The sequence below is a fragment of the Triticum aestivum genome, chromosome 2B, assembly GCF_018294505.1.
Source record: "Triticum aestivum cultivar Chinese Spring chromosome 2B, IWGSC CS RefSeq v2.1, whole genome shotgun sequence".
Classification (NCBI taxonomy): domain Eukaryota; kingdom Viridiplantae; phylum Streptophyta; class Magnoliopsida; order Poales; family Poaceae; genus Triticum; species Triticum aestivum.
The window spans coordinates 291,054,311-291,072,826 of record NC_057798.1 but is presented as its reverse complement, the minus strand read 5'-3'; positions in this window follow the sequence as shown (position 1 = coordinate 291,072,826).

The window sequence follows — 18,516 nt, the reverse complement described above, 5'->3', positions numbered from 1 at the left end:
GTTTTCACAGGGCACCGGACACACCGTTGGACCCCGTGCTTGTGTTATATGATGAATATGGGAGCGTGGCTCCACAAAGATTTATTATGTGACAATGTTGGCACGAGGGCTGCTACCAATCGAGTGGGCTCCTTGTTAGTCACGGCTAGGGAAAGGTAGTGACCCGGTGCTTACCCTGGGTACTTGAGGTATCGCGGGTCGTGGATGACACGAAAGCTTCCCGGATGTTGTGGGTAAAGTGTACTACCTCTGTAGGGTGTCAAACTATTCTAATAGTCGTGTCCACAGTCAAGGACAGTTGGGTGGTGCTGTTTAGACTATGTCCATATGTTTCTGAAAAATAACACGGTTTGGTAATATTGTTGATATGATTCGTGAGGAAGTCCTGATGAGCTTGAGCATGAGTTGTTCATAACTGTTTATCGATGCTGATGTCTGTAACCTCCTGATACATGTTACAGATGCATTCATGTCCTTAATAAATGTTGATCAAACTTGCATGAGCAAAACTAGCCTTATGCAAACATATCAATTTAGCAATAGAGCCTTGCATATTTATTCTTTTATCACTCTTGGGTTGCTTGCGAGTACATTCAAAGTACTCATTGGCTTGCCACTAGTTATTTTATTGGCCAGGCATGAAAGAACATGATATGAAGAAGAGTTCTTTGCTGATGATCGTGCGAGCTAGGACGCTTTCCTAGTTAGAATGCTTCTAGGGTTAAGGCAGATGGCATGGGTCCAATATGTGAACAAAGATTTTCCGCTGCGATGATATACTCAAGACTTGACCATAATGGTCCTACTTGTGTAATACAGTATGCATGGATGTAAGACTCTTGTTATTCAGCTTCTATGTGTTCAATGAGAATTGATCTCTGGGATCACTGTACACGTGCATTCGGTGATCACGACTTATGAGTCGGGGTCCCCACAAGCAGGTACATTTATGATTGTGGTAAACACCATTTCCGACAATGCTTACTAGAGTTTAGGAACATTGGATATCACAGATTAGCTTCTGAATTTGTTAGTTTCAGAATGATTTATGAAAATATCAGTGCTGCAATAGAAATCTGGAATTTTCTATAACATAATAGTTATAAAAGAAAATTTCAGATTACACACAGGTTACTTCCGACATCTAAAGAGGGGAATGTAGCAGCAAGTGGTACCAAGGGGGTACAGTTGGCACTTTACCAAATGTAGTTAGGTCTAGCTATTTTTAGATACTTTCCATTATAAGCATGGTTTCTGTTCAACTCATGAGCAGACTTTTCTACTTATGAACCAAGCATGAAATCCATCTGCATTTATGTTAAAATCCACATGCGGAGAATCTTCACAACTTAGCCAAACACATGAATGACATGTAGGTACGATACACTTCAAATCTGAGAACCATTCCATAATTTGTTTGAATCCTTGCGAAAGCGTGATGCAGAGGTACTTGTCCTTCTGAACATAGGGGAGACCACAAAGATTCCTGGTGTCCAAACACTTCCGGCACTGCATATCAAAACCCTCGATTATTTCAAAAATAGCATCTGGAGGGGTTTTGTAGTGGATTAAGGTGATTTGCATCGGGTAAGCACATGTATATGAAGACTCGCCCTCATTTGGTCTGATTGAACCCGACGGTGTAGGGTTTTGATTTTTGGTAAGGGAAGTCCTAAACCACGAGAAGCGTTGGTGACAGGTGGTTACCCTAGTCAGCATGCTAGATCAAGGGGGGAAATGGAAGCAATCCTCGTCGACGTAGATGAAGTTGCAGCCAAGTATGGCCATGATACACGCCGGTGACAGGGGGAAAGAGACTGGATTTGGGACTATACGCAGGCAAGTGGGGGTTTTCAGTGAAGTAAATGAACAGAGGCGACAAAGCTGATGGGACTATACACGGGCGACCCTCTGGTTTTGGGCCCACTTGTTAGCTATAGCACAAAAATATTAGGATAAAATTGCAACTTACATTTTGTAATCAAGTGATAGGGAAAATACACGCACTACTAGGAAAAGGCCTACTAATGGCGCACCGGTTTTGCCTACTAATGGCGCATTACCGGTGCGCCATTAGTAGCACGCCACTAGTATTTTTTACTAATGGCGCACCACGAAGTGCACCATTAGTATGTAAGAACATGCGCCATTAGTATGCCTCCCGGGGGGCCATACGTAACCATGTGCTTTGTCATACTAATGGCGCACTCTGTGGTGATGCGCCATTAGTATCCTTTGGCATACTAATGGCGCACCTGGATGTGATGCGCCATTAGTATGAATATTTGGTTTTTTTCCTTTTCTGATTTTTGCACAGGTTACAAAATATATTATTGGACAAAATATAGACAAAAGCACACAACAGCAGAAGATTCATCGAATACAATAGAAGATTAGTCTCCGAATACAATTCATCATATTCGTTCCGAATTCAAAAGACTGAACAAAGATAAAACATTACAAGTCTCAAGACCGCGAGTATCGAGTTTGTCTTCACATTACAAGTCGATATCGATCATCTAAACTACCATCACATAGAAGAGAGCTGCGGTCATCACGATAAGCATCATCGCGATCAAACTGGTCTTCATCCGGTTCCTCCAACGCTCCCTCCTCTCTCCCGCTAGATAGCGGGTGTATCTAGATTCGGCCTCCGCCCTAGTGGTGTACCCTTTGTAACTGTTACCGCTGAAACGGTGAACCTGTCTCCGACACTCCTTCCAGTCGTCGTAGACTCCGGGAACCTTACCCTTGTACACGACATACGACATCATCTCTATGCACAAGCCAAACAACAGACAATACATAAGCAATATGTAAGTATGCAACAAAAGGATCGAAAGAGAAAAGCAAGACATTAATAGCACGATTCATGGTCCTACTAATAAATAGCATCGATTACATCTAAGTTGAACGACTGTCCAAACCAAAGATACATACAAATTCATTAAAGTTTAATTACAACATGAGCCAATCAATGTTTCAGAACTACACATCACTACTTTCGACTCAACACATCGGACAGGAGCGTGGATGAAGCCGTCGTCTGTCGTGATGGTCATGAAATCACGGTCGTTGTCACCCTGCATTTGTAGCATTCCATCTATCTCACTGTTGGACGGTTGATATCTGCGAAAGTACTGCCCCGAGGTATGAAGGACATCTTGATGGATGATGTCCGCAAACTCCGACTGGATGCGAAAGAATTCTTGTCTGAGGTCTGCGTCCTGGGTTGCCGACAACCTCACGGCCCAATCTTTGAGACTATCTGGTAGCAAAAGGTGATGATGGTCCCTTACGATCGCCCGCATGTGATGGAGGGCGTAGTAGGCATCCTTCTGACCACCAGGCGGCTGCTTGACGCAGCAGAACTTCATATTGTGTGAGAAGGTGTGCTTGCCGTACTTACGAACTTCCCTCGTGAAGGTGCCTCCAGATTTGGCGTAGCCGGGGAGAACATCATCAAGAACTTTCTTGACATTTGTGTAGTCTATCTTGGAGTTATGGTTCGGGTCGAAATACGTGGCCATGGAATATTTCGGGCTTAGGAGGATGAGTGTGCAATGTGTGTCACTGCACAGAACACGGAAGGTTAGAAAAAAAGAACGATCGAAATCTAAGAAATCATATGTTACGGGGCGGTTAAGGGATGACTTACTCGGGAAAGTAAGCCACAAGGAAGTTATCCTTATCTGGGTTTGCCAGAATGACGCCTTCGAGGTGTGAACTCGCAACTTGGCGGTCCCCAGCGCTGCTCAAGTGCTTGGCACGCATGTAGAAGGGGTCGACTATCACGATGTCCGGGGTCTTGTCTCTAATGATCTGCATCTCCATACTCAGCGAAAACAACCGAACGAAGGTGTAGTGCAGCTGATGAAGGTTAAACATAGCAAAGATGTCATCAAACCGCAGGACGATCGTACCCTCGATGTCGCCATCCACAAAGCCCTTGCCCTCTGGCACCTTGGCCACGAAAACCGGGTATGCCACATCATTCTCTCTAAGACGCCGCTTCTCCAAAGAAAGAACACTATCGTGCAGACTCCGCATAGCGCCGGTTGCAGCATTGAGCATATTTGGCGGTAGCATCGCCCTACCCGCCACATGCACCCTCCTCGAGATATCCTTAGGTGAAGGTGGCCCGTCCTGAGCACGGATCGAACTCGGTGCCAGCTAGCTCGCACCGGCGCCCTTGTTAGTCTTTCGTTTTTGTCCCTTCTTCTTGATCGCCTGTAATGGGACCGAATTCTGCTCAAAGACCGCCTTCTTGAGCGTGTTGGGGCTGATAATATTTCGCACCTCAGCTATCTGAGGCTTGGTGAAGGCGGGAGCTGGAGGCGTCTCCTGAGAATTGAACGCCAGACAACGCCTGTTGCAATTGGATTTCTCCGCCGTATCAGCTAGATTGCGGGCATCTTGGTTGGGTTCTTGAGAAAGAGGCCCACAGAACTCATCAGCGTACCCATGTTCGGCAAAGTACTTATCGACTTTGGTAAATGTACCGTCGTTGTTGTCGTCGTCGTCCGGATCCTGTGCCATAGGGATGTCTGTATCCTATGCCATAGGGATGTCCGGCATAGGGATGTCCGGCAGGTCCGGTAGCATTGCGGCGTTCATGCCATGGCTTGGCGTCGGCACGACTGGCGGTCTTGTCTGTGGGGTGGTGTCCCCCGCCCCAAATGAATCTGGCTCTTCGGCCAAATCACGGGCCAGTTTACGCAGGCGCTAAGGGTTATCTCATCTTCTTCGTCAGCCCCAGCGGGTCAAATAGGAGGTAACAGCTCGTCGCAGCCTGGCAGCACCCGAACCACTTCAACCCTATACACTGTGGGTGCCATCGGATTACCGTGGAACATGCGGTTACCTGGTTGAACGATTCTGCCCTTGGCGACATCGACCAACTCGCTGCCCACGAAGTGCAGAAGAGTGCAAGGAATGTCGGCGGCGCCCTACGAAAACATGTAGGGCGTCAGGGATGCCCAATCAAGGGCAAGGAGATGAAGTCATCGGCCGAGAGGCTTAGTTACCGTGATGCCGTCGAGCTCGGCTAATGTCGAGGCACCACCAACGGCGGGCGTGCAACTGACGGAGGGGGCGCTTGCTGGTGAGGTGCCGGCCGGCGTACACCCGGGTGCATTAAGCTCCAATGCACGTGCCGGTGCCGGAGACACGAATACCGCCTCCGTCGGAGACACCAATGGCGTCGCATGCGCACTGTGCGAGTTTGTAGCGACCCGACCCGAATGGATCAAGTCTCTGTGCTCCGATGTCATCCCTGGATCAGTAATGCTGACACCACACAGTACTTCGAAGGATTTATAGCAGAGTAGCAATCACACACTTATTACATCATTTGTCTAGAAGAGGACTTATTACAATAATCATGGCTTAAGGCCATCTAATAACGATAACAGCGGAAGACTTGGAAGATAAGTGAGTCCATCAACTCCAACGGCATCACTGAGTATAGAACCACGACCTAAAAGCACCTTACTCGTCGTCTGAAAAGTCTGCAACATGAAAAGTTGCAGCCCGAAAACGGGTCAGCACATGGAATATGCTGGCAATGTAACACATAGAGAGAATAATGAGTATTGGCTATACTACATGCATATTTGGCTGGTGGAAAAGCTCTATGGTTACAGTTTTTGCATAAAGCCAGTTTTTCCCTACTACAAAGGAATAAATTTATTTAACTATCATGGTGGTTGTTAAACATTGAGAATGGTTGACAGCATCCTCAATCCCAATTAAAAGTACTCATTTAAAACCCAACAATATTAATTAGAAGTAACATGTTGAGATTCAACAGGATAATCCAAGTACTAGATACTCAAGACGTCCATAACCGGGGACACGGCTAATCATGATTAGTTTGTACACTCTGCAGAGGTTTGCGCACTTTTCCCCACAAGACTCGATCGCCTCCGCTTGGTTTCTCGCACTACATGGTGTTTAAGAAACGGATGACCGAGACATAGTCTTTCAGAAGCGCTAGCACCTTACGATGGGTGGACCGGTACACCTACATCCCCTACATCTGCTAGTCCACCACTATAAGAGTTCGCACGACTTAGTCAACTATGCCAGAGCCCATAATGGCTTGTGGCTGCACACGTAAGTTACTAGTATGAATTATCTTATGATCCCTTTGAGCCTGGGTGGCGGTCCGAAGAAATACAGGCAAGTCCTGCTAGAAAACAGGTGCCTCAATCCACCCAGATGTGTATTTAAGTTGCCACCTTAGATAAACCATTAATAACAATCTCACATCTGTCATGGATATTCACTCACCCAATCCACGTCTACTAGCATAGCATAGCATAATAAGCAAACGTAGAAGTAACTCCCAAAGGTTTCATAAGTAATACAGGTAATAGGTACTACCTCATCTACTTCCCATCCCACAATTTAATTAGATCCTAATCATGCAATGTTTGAGGATTGATCTAATGCATAAAAACTGGGTAGTAGAAAAGGTATGATCAAAGTGTTACTTGCCTTGCTGACGATCCGCGAAACCTAGAGACTCGAAGTAACAAGCGGCGCACTCCGGGTGATCTATCGCAGACAAACAACAAGCATACAATAAGTACTCATCTAATGCACAGGTAAATCTCGAATAAAAGATCTAACCAGAAAGTTCAACTTAAGAACCCTGGTTGCAAAAAGAATCGAATCAAATAAAGCAACGAAAGTCAAACGACGAAAGAAAACAACTCGGTTCTAGCAAGTTGAAACTAAGTCAAATTTTACAGTAGCAAAACTTTGTTTAAGTTGATTAGTCGGAACGGCGGTTTCGAGATGAAACTCCAGGCGTTTGAATCACCTGATTCCGATAAACGAGCGAGAAGATAGACTAGAAAGAAAATCGGATCTGAAATCGCTATCAGAAAAATAGCGGAATAAATCCGATGAGAAAGAAAACGACGAACGGTTGAACGAACGGACGTTCATTAACCGAGGCAAACCGGTGATCACGTTCGTTAGGACGAACGGTCCGGCGAACGCTTGCTAAACAAAACCGGAAAGAAAAACCGGCGAGAAAAACCGATCTAGGGTTTCGGAAAGAAAACCGAAACGAAAAACCGATCTAGAAAACCGGAACGGAAACCGGAACGATTTACGAAAAACCGAACCGAGGAAAAGAAAAGGTCACGCGGCGCGGGGCTAGTACCTCGAAGAGGCGAGGAGCTCTGGTGGCGGCGGCGTTGGGCGGCGGCGGCAGCACTGGGTGGCGGCGGTGGCAAGCGGTGGCGGCGGTGGTGAGGGCGGCGGCGGCGGTGTAGGGCGGCGGCGGTGCTGCTGCTGCGGAGGAGAGGAGAGGAGAGGTGTTGGTTTGATGTGTTAGAGGGGGGGGTGCTTGGGTATTTATTTAGGGGGGGGGAGGGTTTTGCTTGGGGTAGGGGGCAAGAAATAGACTAGGATTAGGAAACAAAGAGGGAAAAGATCTAGAAACAAAAACGGAATAAACGGAAGTAGGACAAAAGTTCTACTAGGATTTCCAAAAGGAAGCGACGGCGGCTCCCTGGCGCCTGGCGCGCGCACTAGCGATGGCCTTGGCCTCCTGGCCGGCCGACTGGCTTGGCGGCTTGGACCTTTGGCCCAAGGCGCTGCGGCTCTCTCTTTTTTTCTTTTTTTAAATCGGTTTCGTGCGCAGAAAAAAAAACAGAAAAGAAAAAAAATCTAAACGAACTCCAAAATTAATAAAGTAAATTTCCCCGACTCCTAAAAATGAGTCGAACAAAATGAACTTTTACTCGGGGCCTAAAATGCAATTTTTAAAACACGCATTTTCCCTAAGGCAATAAACTCCGAGAAAAAAAATCCAAAATTTGATTTATTTATTAAATCTTCATTTTTCCTAAATTTTGGGAAAGTCATATTATTCCCTCTCTTATTTTTGATATTGGAAAAATATTTGAAGATTAAATAAATAAATCCAATGATCCTCTTTTTCATAGTTTTGAGAGAACTCAAATACGAAAATTTCGAAATCTCCAACTCTCTCTGAGGGTCCTTGAGTTGCGTGAAATTTCTAGGATCAACAAAATGCAAGAAAAAAATGATATGCATGATGATCTAATGTATAACATTCCACATTGAAAATTTGGGATGTTACAAACCTACCCCCCTTAAGATGAATCTCGCCCTCGAGATTCGGGTTGGCTAGAAAATAGGTGAGGGTGGTCCTTGAGCAAATCTTCTTCTCTCTCCCAGGTGGCTTCATCCTCAGTGTGGTGGCTCCACTGAACCTTGCAAAACTTGATAACCTTGCTGCGAGTAACTCTGCTGGCATATTCGAGAATCCTGACTGGTTTCTCCTCATATGTTAAATCATCCTTCAACTGAATTGCTTCAAGTGGCACTGTATCTCTTAGCGGTACTTCCGCCATCTCGGCGTGACATTTCTTCAGCTGAGAAACATGGAATACGTCATGAACTCCTGACAGTCCTTCTGGTAATTCCAACTTATAAGCGACTTCTCCCATGCGCTGCAAGATCCTATATGGTCCAACGAAACGTGGCGCCAATTTGCTTTAACTCCAAAACGCTTAACTCCTCGAAGTGGGGATACTCTAAGATAAATTATGTCTCCAACTTCATATTCTATCGCTTTGCATTTTGAATCCGCATAGCTTTTCTGTCTGGACTGGGCTACCTTGAGCCTATCGCGAATCAACTTAACTTTCTGTTCAGACTCCTTAATCAAATCTGGTCCAAACAACTGACGGTCTCCAACTTCGTCCCATGACAACGGTGTCCTGCACCTCCTTCCGTATAAGGCTTCGAAAGGTGCCATCTTCAAGCTGGTTTGGTAACTGTTGTTATAAGAAAATTCCGCATACGGCAAGTTATCGTCCCAACTAGATCCATAATCTAGTGCACAAGCTCTCAGCATATCCTCCAAAATCTGATTGACTCTCTCAGTCTGTCCATCTGTCTGTGGGTGAAAAGCTGTACTGAATTCTAGCCTGGTTCCTAACGTTTCATGCAACTGATTCCAAAACTTTGAGGTAAATTGAGTTCCTCTATCTGATACGATACTCCTCGGAACTCCGTGCAAACACACAATTCTGGTCATGTATATCTTTGCCAACTTAGCGCTGCTATAGGTAGTCTTGACTGGAATGAAATGCGCTACCTTCGTCAAGCGGTCGACTATAACCCAAATCGAATCATAGCCTGAACGAGTCTTTGGCAAACCCGTGATGAAATCCATGCCTAGTTTATCCCACTTCCATTCGGGTATTGGCAATGGCTGCAACAATCCTGCTGGCTTCTGATGTTCTGCCTTCACTCTCTGACATACATCGCAAACTGCTACATACTCCGCGATATCCTTCTTCATTCCGGTCCACCAGAACGTTTCCTTCAAATCCAAATACATCTTGGTATTTCCTGGGTGAATCGAATAGGGTGAATCATGTGCCTCTTGCAGAATCAACTTCCTGATCTCCGGGTCATTTGGCACGTAAATACGGTCCTCAAACCATAGGGTATCGTGCTCATCCTCACGAAATCCCTTTGCTTTTCCTTCGCTCATTTTTTTCTTTATATCCGCAATCTCTTTGTCCTTTTTCTGAGCTTCCCTGATTTTATCCATCAAAGTAGACTGAATCTCCAATGCTGCTACGTAGCCTCTCGGAACTATTTCCAAACATAGCTCACGAAGATCTTCTGCTAGCTCCTTTGGTATTTCTCCCGTCAATAGCGTATTGACATGGCTCTTGCGGCTCAATGCGTCAGCTACTACATTAGCCTTTCCGGGATGATAATGCAATCTCATATCATAATCCTTGATGAGTTCCAACCATCTCCTTTGTCTAAGGTTTAACTCTTTCTGCGTGAAAATGTACTTCAAACTCTTGTGATCCGTGTACACCTCACAATGATTTCCAATGAGGAAATGTCTCCATGTCTTCAATGCATGCACTACGGCTGCTAACTCCAAATCATGTGTGGCATAATTTAATTCATGAGGTTTCAGTTGTCGTGAAGCATACGAAACAACTCTTCCTTCCTGCATAAGCACTGCTCCAAGTCCTCGACGTGAAGCGTCGCAATACACCTCATAATCCTTGGTCTGATCTGGCAAAATTAGCACTGGTGAGGTAACCAATCTTTTCTTCAACTCCTGAAAACTTGCCTCACAGTCCTCAGTCCATATGAACTTAGTATCCTTTTTCAACAACTCCGTCATAGGCTTTGCAATCCTTGAGAAATTCTCAATGAATCTCCGGTAGTATCCTGCGAGTCCAAGAAAACTCCGGATCTCTCCAACTGTCGTTGGTGCTTCCCAATTGGTTACGGTCTCAACCTTTGTGGGGTCAACTGCTATACCTTCTCCGGATATAACGTGTCCAAGAAATCCAACTTCCTTTAGCCAAAACTCACATTTGCTGAACTTGGCATATAACTGATGTTCCCTTAGCTTCTCCAAAACCAATCGCAAATGTTCCTTATGTTCCTCTTCATTCTTCGAGAAAACCAAAATATCATCAATGAACACCACGACGAACTTATCCAAAAACTCCATAAACACTTTGTTCATCAGGTTCATGAAATAGGCCGGTGCGTTAGTCAGTCCAAATGACATAACGGTGTACTCATACAGTCCATATCTTGTGGTGAACGCTGTCTTAGGTATGTCCTGCTCTCGAATCTTCAGCTGATGGTACCCTGATCGCAAATCGATCTTGGAAAACACTTTAGCTCCTTGCAAACGATCAAACAGATCATTTATCATTGGTAGTGGGTACTTGTTCTTGATTGTTACTGCATTCAATCCACGATAATCAACAACCATCCTTAACGATCCATCCTTCTTCTCCACTAACAGTACGGGTGATCCCCAAGGCGAAGAACTTGGGCGTATATAACCTTTATCCAACAGCTCCTTAATCTGCTTCTTGATTTCCGCCAAATCCTGTGCGGGCATCCTGTATGGTCGCTTCGATATCGGGCCTGTTCCTGGCAACAGCTCAATCAAAAACTCAATGTCTCTATCCGGTGGCATTCCTGGCAATTCCTCAGGAAATACATCAGGATAATCCTTCACTACTGGCACCTCTTCCTGCACAACTCCTGATAGGCAATTTACATGAGCTCTCCTCGGCTCATGCCGTGATACATACTTAATCCTTCTTCCTTCTGGCGTTGTGAGCAAAATCGTCTTACTTGCGCAATCGATGTTTCCTCCATACATCGACAGCCAATCCATACCTAGAATCACATCCAATCCTTGGGATTCCAAAATGATCAAATCCGTCGGAAACACATGCCTTCCTATACTTAATGGCACTTGAAAACATCCTTGTCTGGCCATATACTCCGCTCCTGGTGAGCTTACTAGCATAGGGGTTTTAAGAATCTGAGTAGACAGACTATACTTCTCTACAAATCCCCTTGATATGTATGAATGCGATGCACCAGTATCGAAAAGAACAAGTGCAGTAAATGACTTAACCAAAAACTTACCGATTACTGCATCGGGCTGATCTTCAACCTCCTCCACATCAATGTGGTTCACCTGTCCCCTGTTGAAAGGGTTTGGCTTCTTTCCAGACCTTCCATTTCCACCTTGGCCTTCGGGACACTCACTTGCATAATGTCCGGTCTTGGAACACTTGTAACAGGTGACATGGCTCAAGTCTTTCTTGGCTGGGGTTGTTGGTGGGGTCCGGTTCTGGCCGTTGCTTCCTCCATTCCCATTACCATTCTTGTGGCCATTATGGTTGTGCGAACTACTTCCTCCATGGGTATGCTGAAACTGCACTCCCTGTTTAGGGGTATAACGGGGCTTCTGCTGGGCTCCAGAGTTGAACTTCCCTTGCCCATACTTCCTCTTGCGATTCTCAATCTGCTGCTGCTTTCCTTCAATCATGAGGGTGCGGTCTACCAACTTCTGGTAGTTATTGAATCTTGCTACCATCAACTGCAGGCTTAACTCATCATTCAGTCCTTCCAGAAACTTCTCCTGCTTAGCTGCGTCTGTAGCAACGTCATCTGGGGCATAACGTGCTAACTTACTAAAATCATCCACATACTGGCCAACAGTCCTTCCTCCTTGGCGTAAGTTGCGGAACTCACGCTTCTTCATGGCCATAGCTCCTGATGAAACATAGGAAGTGCGGAAAGCTTGCTGGAACTGATCCCATGTAACAGTGTCTACGGGGTAAGTGGCTGTGAAATTCTCCCACCATGCTGCTGTAGGTCTGTCAAGTTGATGTGCAGCAAACTTCACCTTCTCACCATCTGTGCATCCTGCAGTGGTCAACTCCCTTCCTATCTTGCGGAGCCAATCATCTGCTACAATCGGCTCGGTGCTACTAGAATACACCGGTGGATGCAGCCTAAGGAAACGAGTCAAGTGATCCCCAGGTGGTGGTGGTGGTGGGTTGTTGTTGTTGTTGCCTTGGTTCTGTACCAATGTCTGAATCAAAGTATTCTGCTGCTGAATCAACTGGGTGATCTCTGGCGGAAAAACAAACTCGGGGTCGCGTCTCGGAGGCATCTAAAGGGTTTAGAAAAGACGAGAAATTAAGAATAGAGTGAGGTCTAGGGAGAAAACACTACCCGAATGCTCATGAGACAAATGCACACAAAATCACTTCATTCATTCAATCAAAGGGCTTACAACGGTCTAACTATCGCAAAAGTGCGTGTACTATAATGTTTACATGGAGGGAATACTACTAATATGTGGGGGTCATCTATTAATTTGAACCAGTGGAAGACTCCATGATGTCTGCTCCAGCTTCGTCTTCAAAGTCGGGCTCGCTTGGATCTGAATCGGTGTCGTCGATGATGATGTAGTTGCTCGGACAGTCGACGTACTTGTCTTCATTCTTGAGTGCTAATTTCTTCTTGATTTCTTCAATCTCATACTTAAGATCGTTATTGTGCCTTACGACAGCTACGATCTCGTCCATGTAGTCCTTGCGTAGAGTCTTCATCTCTCCTTCAAGTTCGATGATCCTTCCCTTTGCATTCTTCAACTCTATCATATCATTGCACATCTGGTTCTCCTGGCGTCGAATGTGCTGGTTTAACTCCTGGATGAAAGCTGCAATGGATCTATCCTTCTTGGTGCTGACTATCTCCCATTGTTCATCTCGGCATCCGCAAATCTGGTAGATAGTGTCCTTGAGGTCTTCTTGATAAACTTCTCCAATGCGTCCCATGGTGATATGAGCTGCCATGCTCTTTCCCAGACTCCAGGTTGGTGCACTGAAAACACTATCTATAGGCTTGGTGATTGGCGCGAATGTCCTTCCCGGAACATGAGCTTGAATCTTCCAGCGCTCCTCTTCAGGCAGAGTGGCGTTGAAAGTCCCTGTGAAGCTTGGTAGTCCAATGTTCAGGTACTTGGTGACTTCCTTCAAGTGGGATCCAAAAGGTGTGCCTTCATCAGGTTGAGCGTACTTGATCTTGGCGTCCGTCATCCTAAAGAGTAGAAAAGATGAGGAGTTAGAAAATGAGAAGAGAATGGTGATCTATGGCTTTAACTTAGTGGTCGTGTCCTACAGTCAGCGTGTGCTCTGATACCATCTCTGTAGCGACCCGACCCGAATGGATCAAGTCTCTGTGCTCCGATGTCATCCCTGGATCAGTAATGCTGACACCACACAGTACTTCGAAGGATTTATAGCAGAGTAGCAATCACACACTTATTACATCGTTTGTCCAGAAGAGGACTTATTACAATAATCATGGCTTAAGGCCATCTAATAACGATAACAGCGGAAGACTTGGAAGATAAGTGAGTCCATCAACTCCAACGGCATCACTGAGTATAGAACCACGACCTAAAAGCACCTTACTCGTCGTCTGAAAAGTCTGCAACATGAAAAGTTGCAGCCCGAAAACGGGTCAGCACATGGAATATGCTGGCAATGTAACACATAGAGAGAAATAATGAGTATTGGCTATACTACATGCATATTGGCTGGTGGAAAAGCTCTATGGTTACAGTTTTTGCATAAAGCCAGTTTTTCCCTACTACAAAGGAATAAATTTATTTAACTATCATGGTGGTTGTTAAACATTGAGAATGGTTGACAGCATCCTCAATCCCAATTAAAAGTACTCATTTAAAACCCAACAATATTAATTAGAAGTAACATGTTGAGATTCAACAGGATAATCCAAGTACTAGATACTCAAGACGTCCATAACCGGGGACACGGCTAATCATGATTAGTTTGTACACTCTGCAGAGGTTTGCGCACTTTTCCCCACAAGACTTGATCGCCTCCGCTTGGTTTCTCGCACTACATGGTGTTTAAGAAACGGATGACCGAGACATAGTCTTTCAGCAGCGCTAGCACCTTACGATGGGTGGACCGGTACACCTACATTCCCTACATCTGCTAGTCCACCACTATAAGAGTTCGCACGACTTAGTCAACTATGCCAGAGCCCATAATGGCTTGTGGCTGCACACGTAAGTTACTAGTATGAATTATCTTACGATCCCTTTGAGCCTGGGTGGCGGTCCGTAGAAATACAGGCAAGTCCTGCTAGAAAACAGGTGCCTCAATCCACCCAGATGTGTATTTAAGTTGCCACCTTAGATAAACCATTAATAACAATCTCACATCTGTCATGGATATTCACTCACCCAATCCACGTCTACTAGCATAGCATAGCATATTAAGCAAACGCAGAAGTAACTCCCAAAGGTTTCATAAGTAATACAGGTAATAGGTACTACCTCATCTACTTCCCATCCCACAATTTAATTAGATCCTAATCATGCAATGTTTGAGGATTGATCTAATGCATAAAAACTGGGTAGTAGAAAAGGTATGATCAAAGTGTTACTTGCCTTGCTGACGATCCGCGAAACCTAGAGACTCGAAGTAACAAGCGGCGCACTCCGGGTGATCTATCGCAGACAAACAACAAGGATACAATAAGTACTCATCTAATGCACAGGTAAATCTCGAATAAAAGATCTAACCAGAAAGTTCAACTTAAGAACCCTGGTTGCAAAAAGAATCGAATCAAATAAAGCAACGAAAGTCAAACGATGAAAGAAAAACAACTCGGTTCTAGCAAGTTGAAACCAAGTCAAATTTTACAGTAGCAAAACTTTGTTTAAGTTCATTAGTCGGAATGGCGGTTTCGAGATGAAATTCCAGGCGTTTGAATCACCTGATTCCGATAAACGAGCGAGAAGATAGACTAGAAAGAAAATCGGATCTGAAATCGCTATCAGAAAAATAGCGAAATAAATTCGATGAGAAAGAAAACGACGAACGGTTGAATGAACGGATGTTCATTAACCGAGGCAAACCGGTGATCACGTTCGTTAGGACGAACGTTCCGGCGAACGCTTGCTAAACAAAACCGGAAAGAAAAACAGGCGAGAAAAACCGATCTAGGGTTTCGGAAAGAAAACCGAAACGAAAAACCGATCTAGAAAACCAGAACGGAAACCGGAATGGAAACCGGAACGATTTACGAAAAACCGAACCGAGGAAAAGAAAAGGTGACGCGGCGCGGGGCTAGTACCTTGAAGAGGCGAGGGGCTCCGGCGGCGGCGGCGTTGGGCGGCGGCGGCGGCACTGGGTGGCGGTGGTGGCAAGCGGCGGCGGCGGTGGCAAGCGGCGGCGGCGGTGGCAAGGGCGGCGGCGCTGGTGAGGGCGGCGGCGGTGCTGCTGCTGCGGAGGAGAGGAGAGGAGAGGTGTTGGTTTGATGTGTTAGAGGGGGGGTGCTTGGGTATTTATATAGGGGAGGGGAGGGTTTTGCTTGGGGTAGGGGGCAAGAAATAGACTAGGATTAGGAAACAAAGAGGGAAAAGATCTAGAAACAAAAACGGAATAAATGGAAGTAGGATTTCCAAAAGGAAGCGGCGGCGGCTCCCTAGCGCCTGGCGCGCGCGCTAGCGATGGCCTTGGCCTCCTGGCCGGCCGGCTGGCTTGGCGGCTTGGGCCTTTGGCCCAAGGCGCTGGGGCTCTCTCTTTTTTTCTTTTTTTAAAATCGGTTTTGCGTGCAGAAAAAAAACAGAAAAGAAAAAAATCTAAACAAACTCCAAAATTAATAAAGTAAACTTTCCCCGACTCCTAAAAATGAGTCGAACAAAATGAACTTTTACTCGGGGCCTAAAATGCAATTTTTGAAAACACGCATTTTTCCCTAAGGCAATAAACTCCGAGAAAAAAATTCCAAAATTTGATTTATTTATTAAATCTTCATTTTTCCTAAATTTTGGGACCGTCATATTATTCCCTCTCTTATTTTTGATATTGGAAAAATATTTGAAGATTAAATAAATAAATCCAATGATCCTCTTTTTCATAGTTCTGAGAGAACCCAAATATGAAAATTTCAAAATCTCCAACTCTCTCCGAGGGTCCTTGAGTTGCGTGAAATTTCTAGGATCAACAAAATGCAAGAAAAAAATGATATGCATGATGATCTAATGTATAACATTCCACATTGAAAATTTGGGATGTTACAGAGTTGCTGGCCGTGAAGCTGGGAACCGAGGGAGGCCCCTGTTGGTCGCCCGCAATCCACGTCGTCAGCCCATGAATCAATGTAGGCACCATGGCATTGAGCTTCGTTCCCAGTTGTTGTTCCACTTGCTCTTGGACAAGCTCCGGAATCTGCGCCACTTGTGCCTTGAGTGCTTCAACCTCGCGCGTCTGGCTTTCTGAGCTGGTCTTTTTCTCCTTCCGCACACTAGCGGTATAGTATGACCCCCATTTTGTGGACAAGCCTTTGCCGGCCACACGACCAGCTGACGTCGGCTTAGTGAGCTTATCCTTGTTTTTCATTTTGTTCAACGCCCTATTTAAAGGGGTGTCGAAAGGGGAGCTCTAAGACGACCCCGCGCTACTGCTTTCAGTTTCCTGCGGAAGGAACATGAACCATTTAGAAATATTGGGGATTAATTAGAGTGCAACCATATGGAGCTAATTACGCGGGGGTGTATTCCTTACCAGAACAAGCTCAAGCGCCCTGGTCTTCGGATCCGTGGTAAGCTCCTTTGTTATCGGGTCCTCCTTGTACCGGGCCCTGACAAAGTTCCTGGTCTGCTTGTCACCGCTATATTTCTCGAAGCGGGGCGGTAGGCCTTGCTCGGCACGCTCCGCGTCCTCCTTGTCCCATATAGGCTCCGCCACTCTGTAACCGCCGGGACCGAGTTTGTGATCCCCTAAGTTAAACTCCCGCATTTCTTTCCCCCACTGACTTGATTCGGAGGTTGCGCTGCTCTCGCACTTGATCTTGAACTCCTTGTAGTCATCTTCGCTGATCGAAGAATATTTCGCCTTGATCTTCTCATAACTATCACCTATATCAAATCATTCTCTTCACCGCACTTCTCCAAGTAGACAGGGTCGTGCTCATCCTCGTGAGGGCAGCACTGTTCACTTTATTCCCTGAGAGGCGTGTGTTTTCAAAATCGGTGGGGAACTCGTATCGTTCGTGCAGCTTCGTGAAGAGGAGGTTGCTTAAATTCCCTCGGTCCTTATGCCTAAGGTTCTCGGTGTTGATCGAGTCGGTGCTCCGGAGAATGCACCCGAGCTGAAGCAAGTACCCCTTGACTATATATTTGGGCTCCGTTGGATGCCCGTCGGAGTCCACTTGAGTAAATTCCTCCTTGAGGGTGCTAAGCGCATTCGGGCGCCGGTCCTTCCGTTGCTTCTTCGGTTGGCTGCCATCTGTGTGTGCGCCGCCATCATCAGTGGTGGCATCCTCGGCGGCACCATCAGTGGTGTCATCCCCGATGACACTAGGGGTTGTGTAGTCAGGATCGGTGTCTTCCGCGACGTCCTCATAGCGGTGAGGTTGTTCCTCCATCTCCTGGGACAGCTCCCAGAATTGCTTGCCGCCCGAACCGCCGGCCTCATCGTTGTGGGCCATGTTTTGCTCTAAATAGGAAAAAAGTTTGGTCAAAAAGTTGGTTATTGTCAAGGAACGAGATCATGGTCTCATCATTTAGGGTTTGTCGACACCAAGGCATCCTAAAAGCTAAGCCTTTATCATTTAGGGTTTGTCGATGCCGAGGCACCCTAAAAGCCTAAGCGTACATCATTTAGATTCTCATCGACACCGAGGCACCCTAAAAGCCAAGGTTTCATCATTTAGGGTTTGTCGACACCGAGGCACCCTAGGTTGGGCCTAATCACTTGCACTAATCACTTGGCTCTATTGCCACATATGTTGGGTTTATCATCTAGGGTTTATCGATGCTAAGGAGAATTCTAAGTTGGGCCTAATCACTTGGCTCTATTGCCACCTATGGTTTAATGCAGCAAGAATAAAGGGGCAGTTGATCCTACTTAATTAAGTACTAAGATACCCCGGCCCATGCATTTGTAGCAAGTACCCCATATGTCCGATTTTTATCAAAGTCATGTTAAAATTCACGGAAAATTTCAGCATGACCTTTGCTGAAAATAGGACATATGGAGTACTCGAATTTGCCGGAACGGAAGTTAATCGACATTCCGGCAAAATCAAGGGCCTCTCGGGGTACAACAGCAGCATCACAAGTTG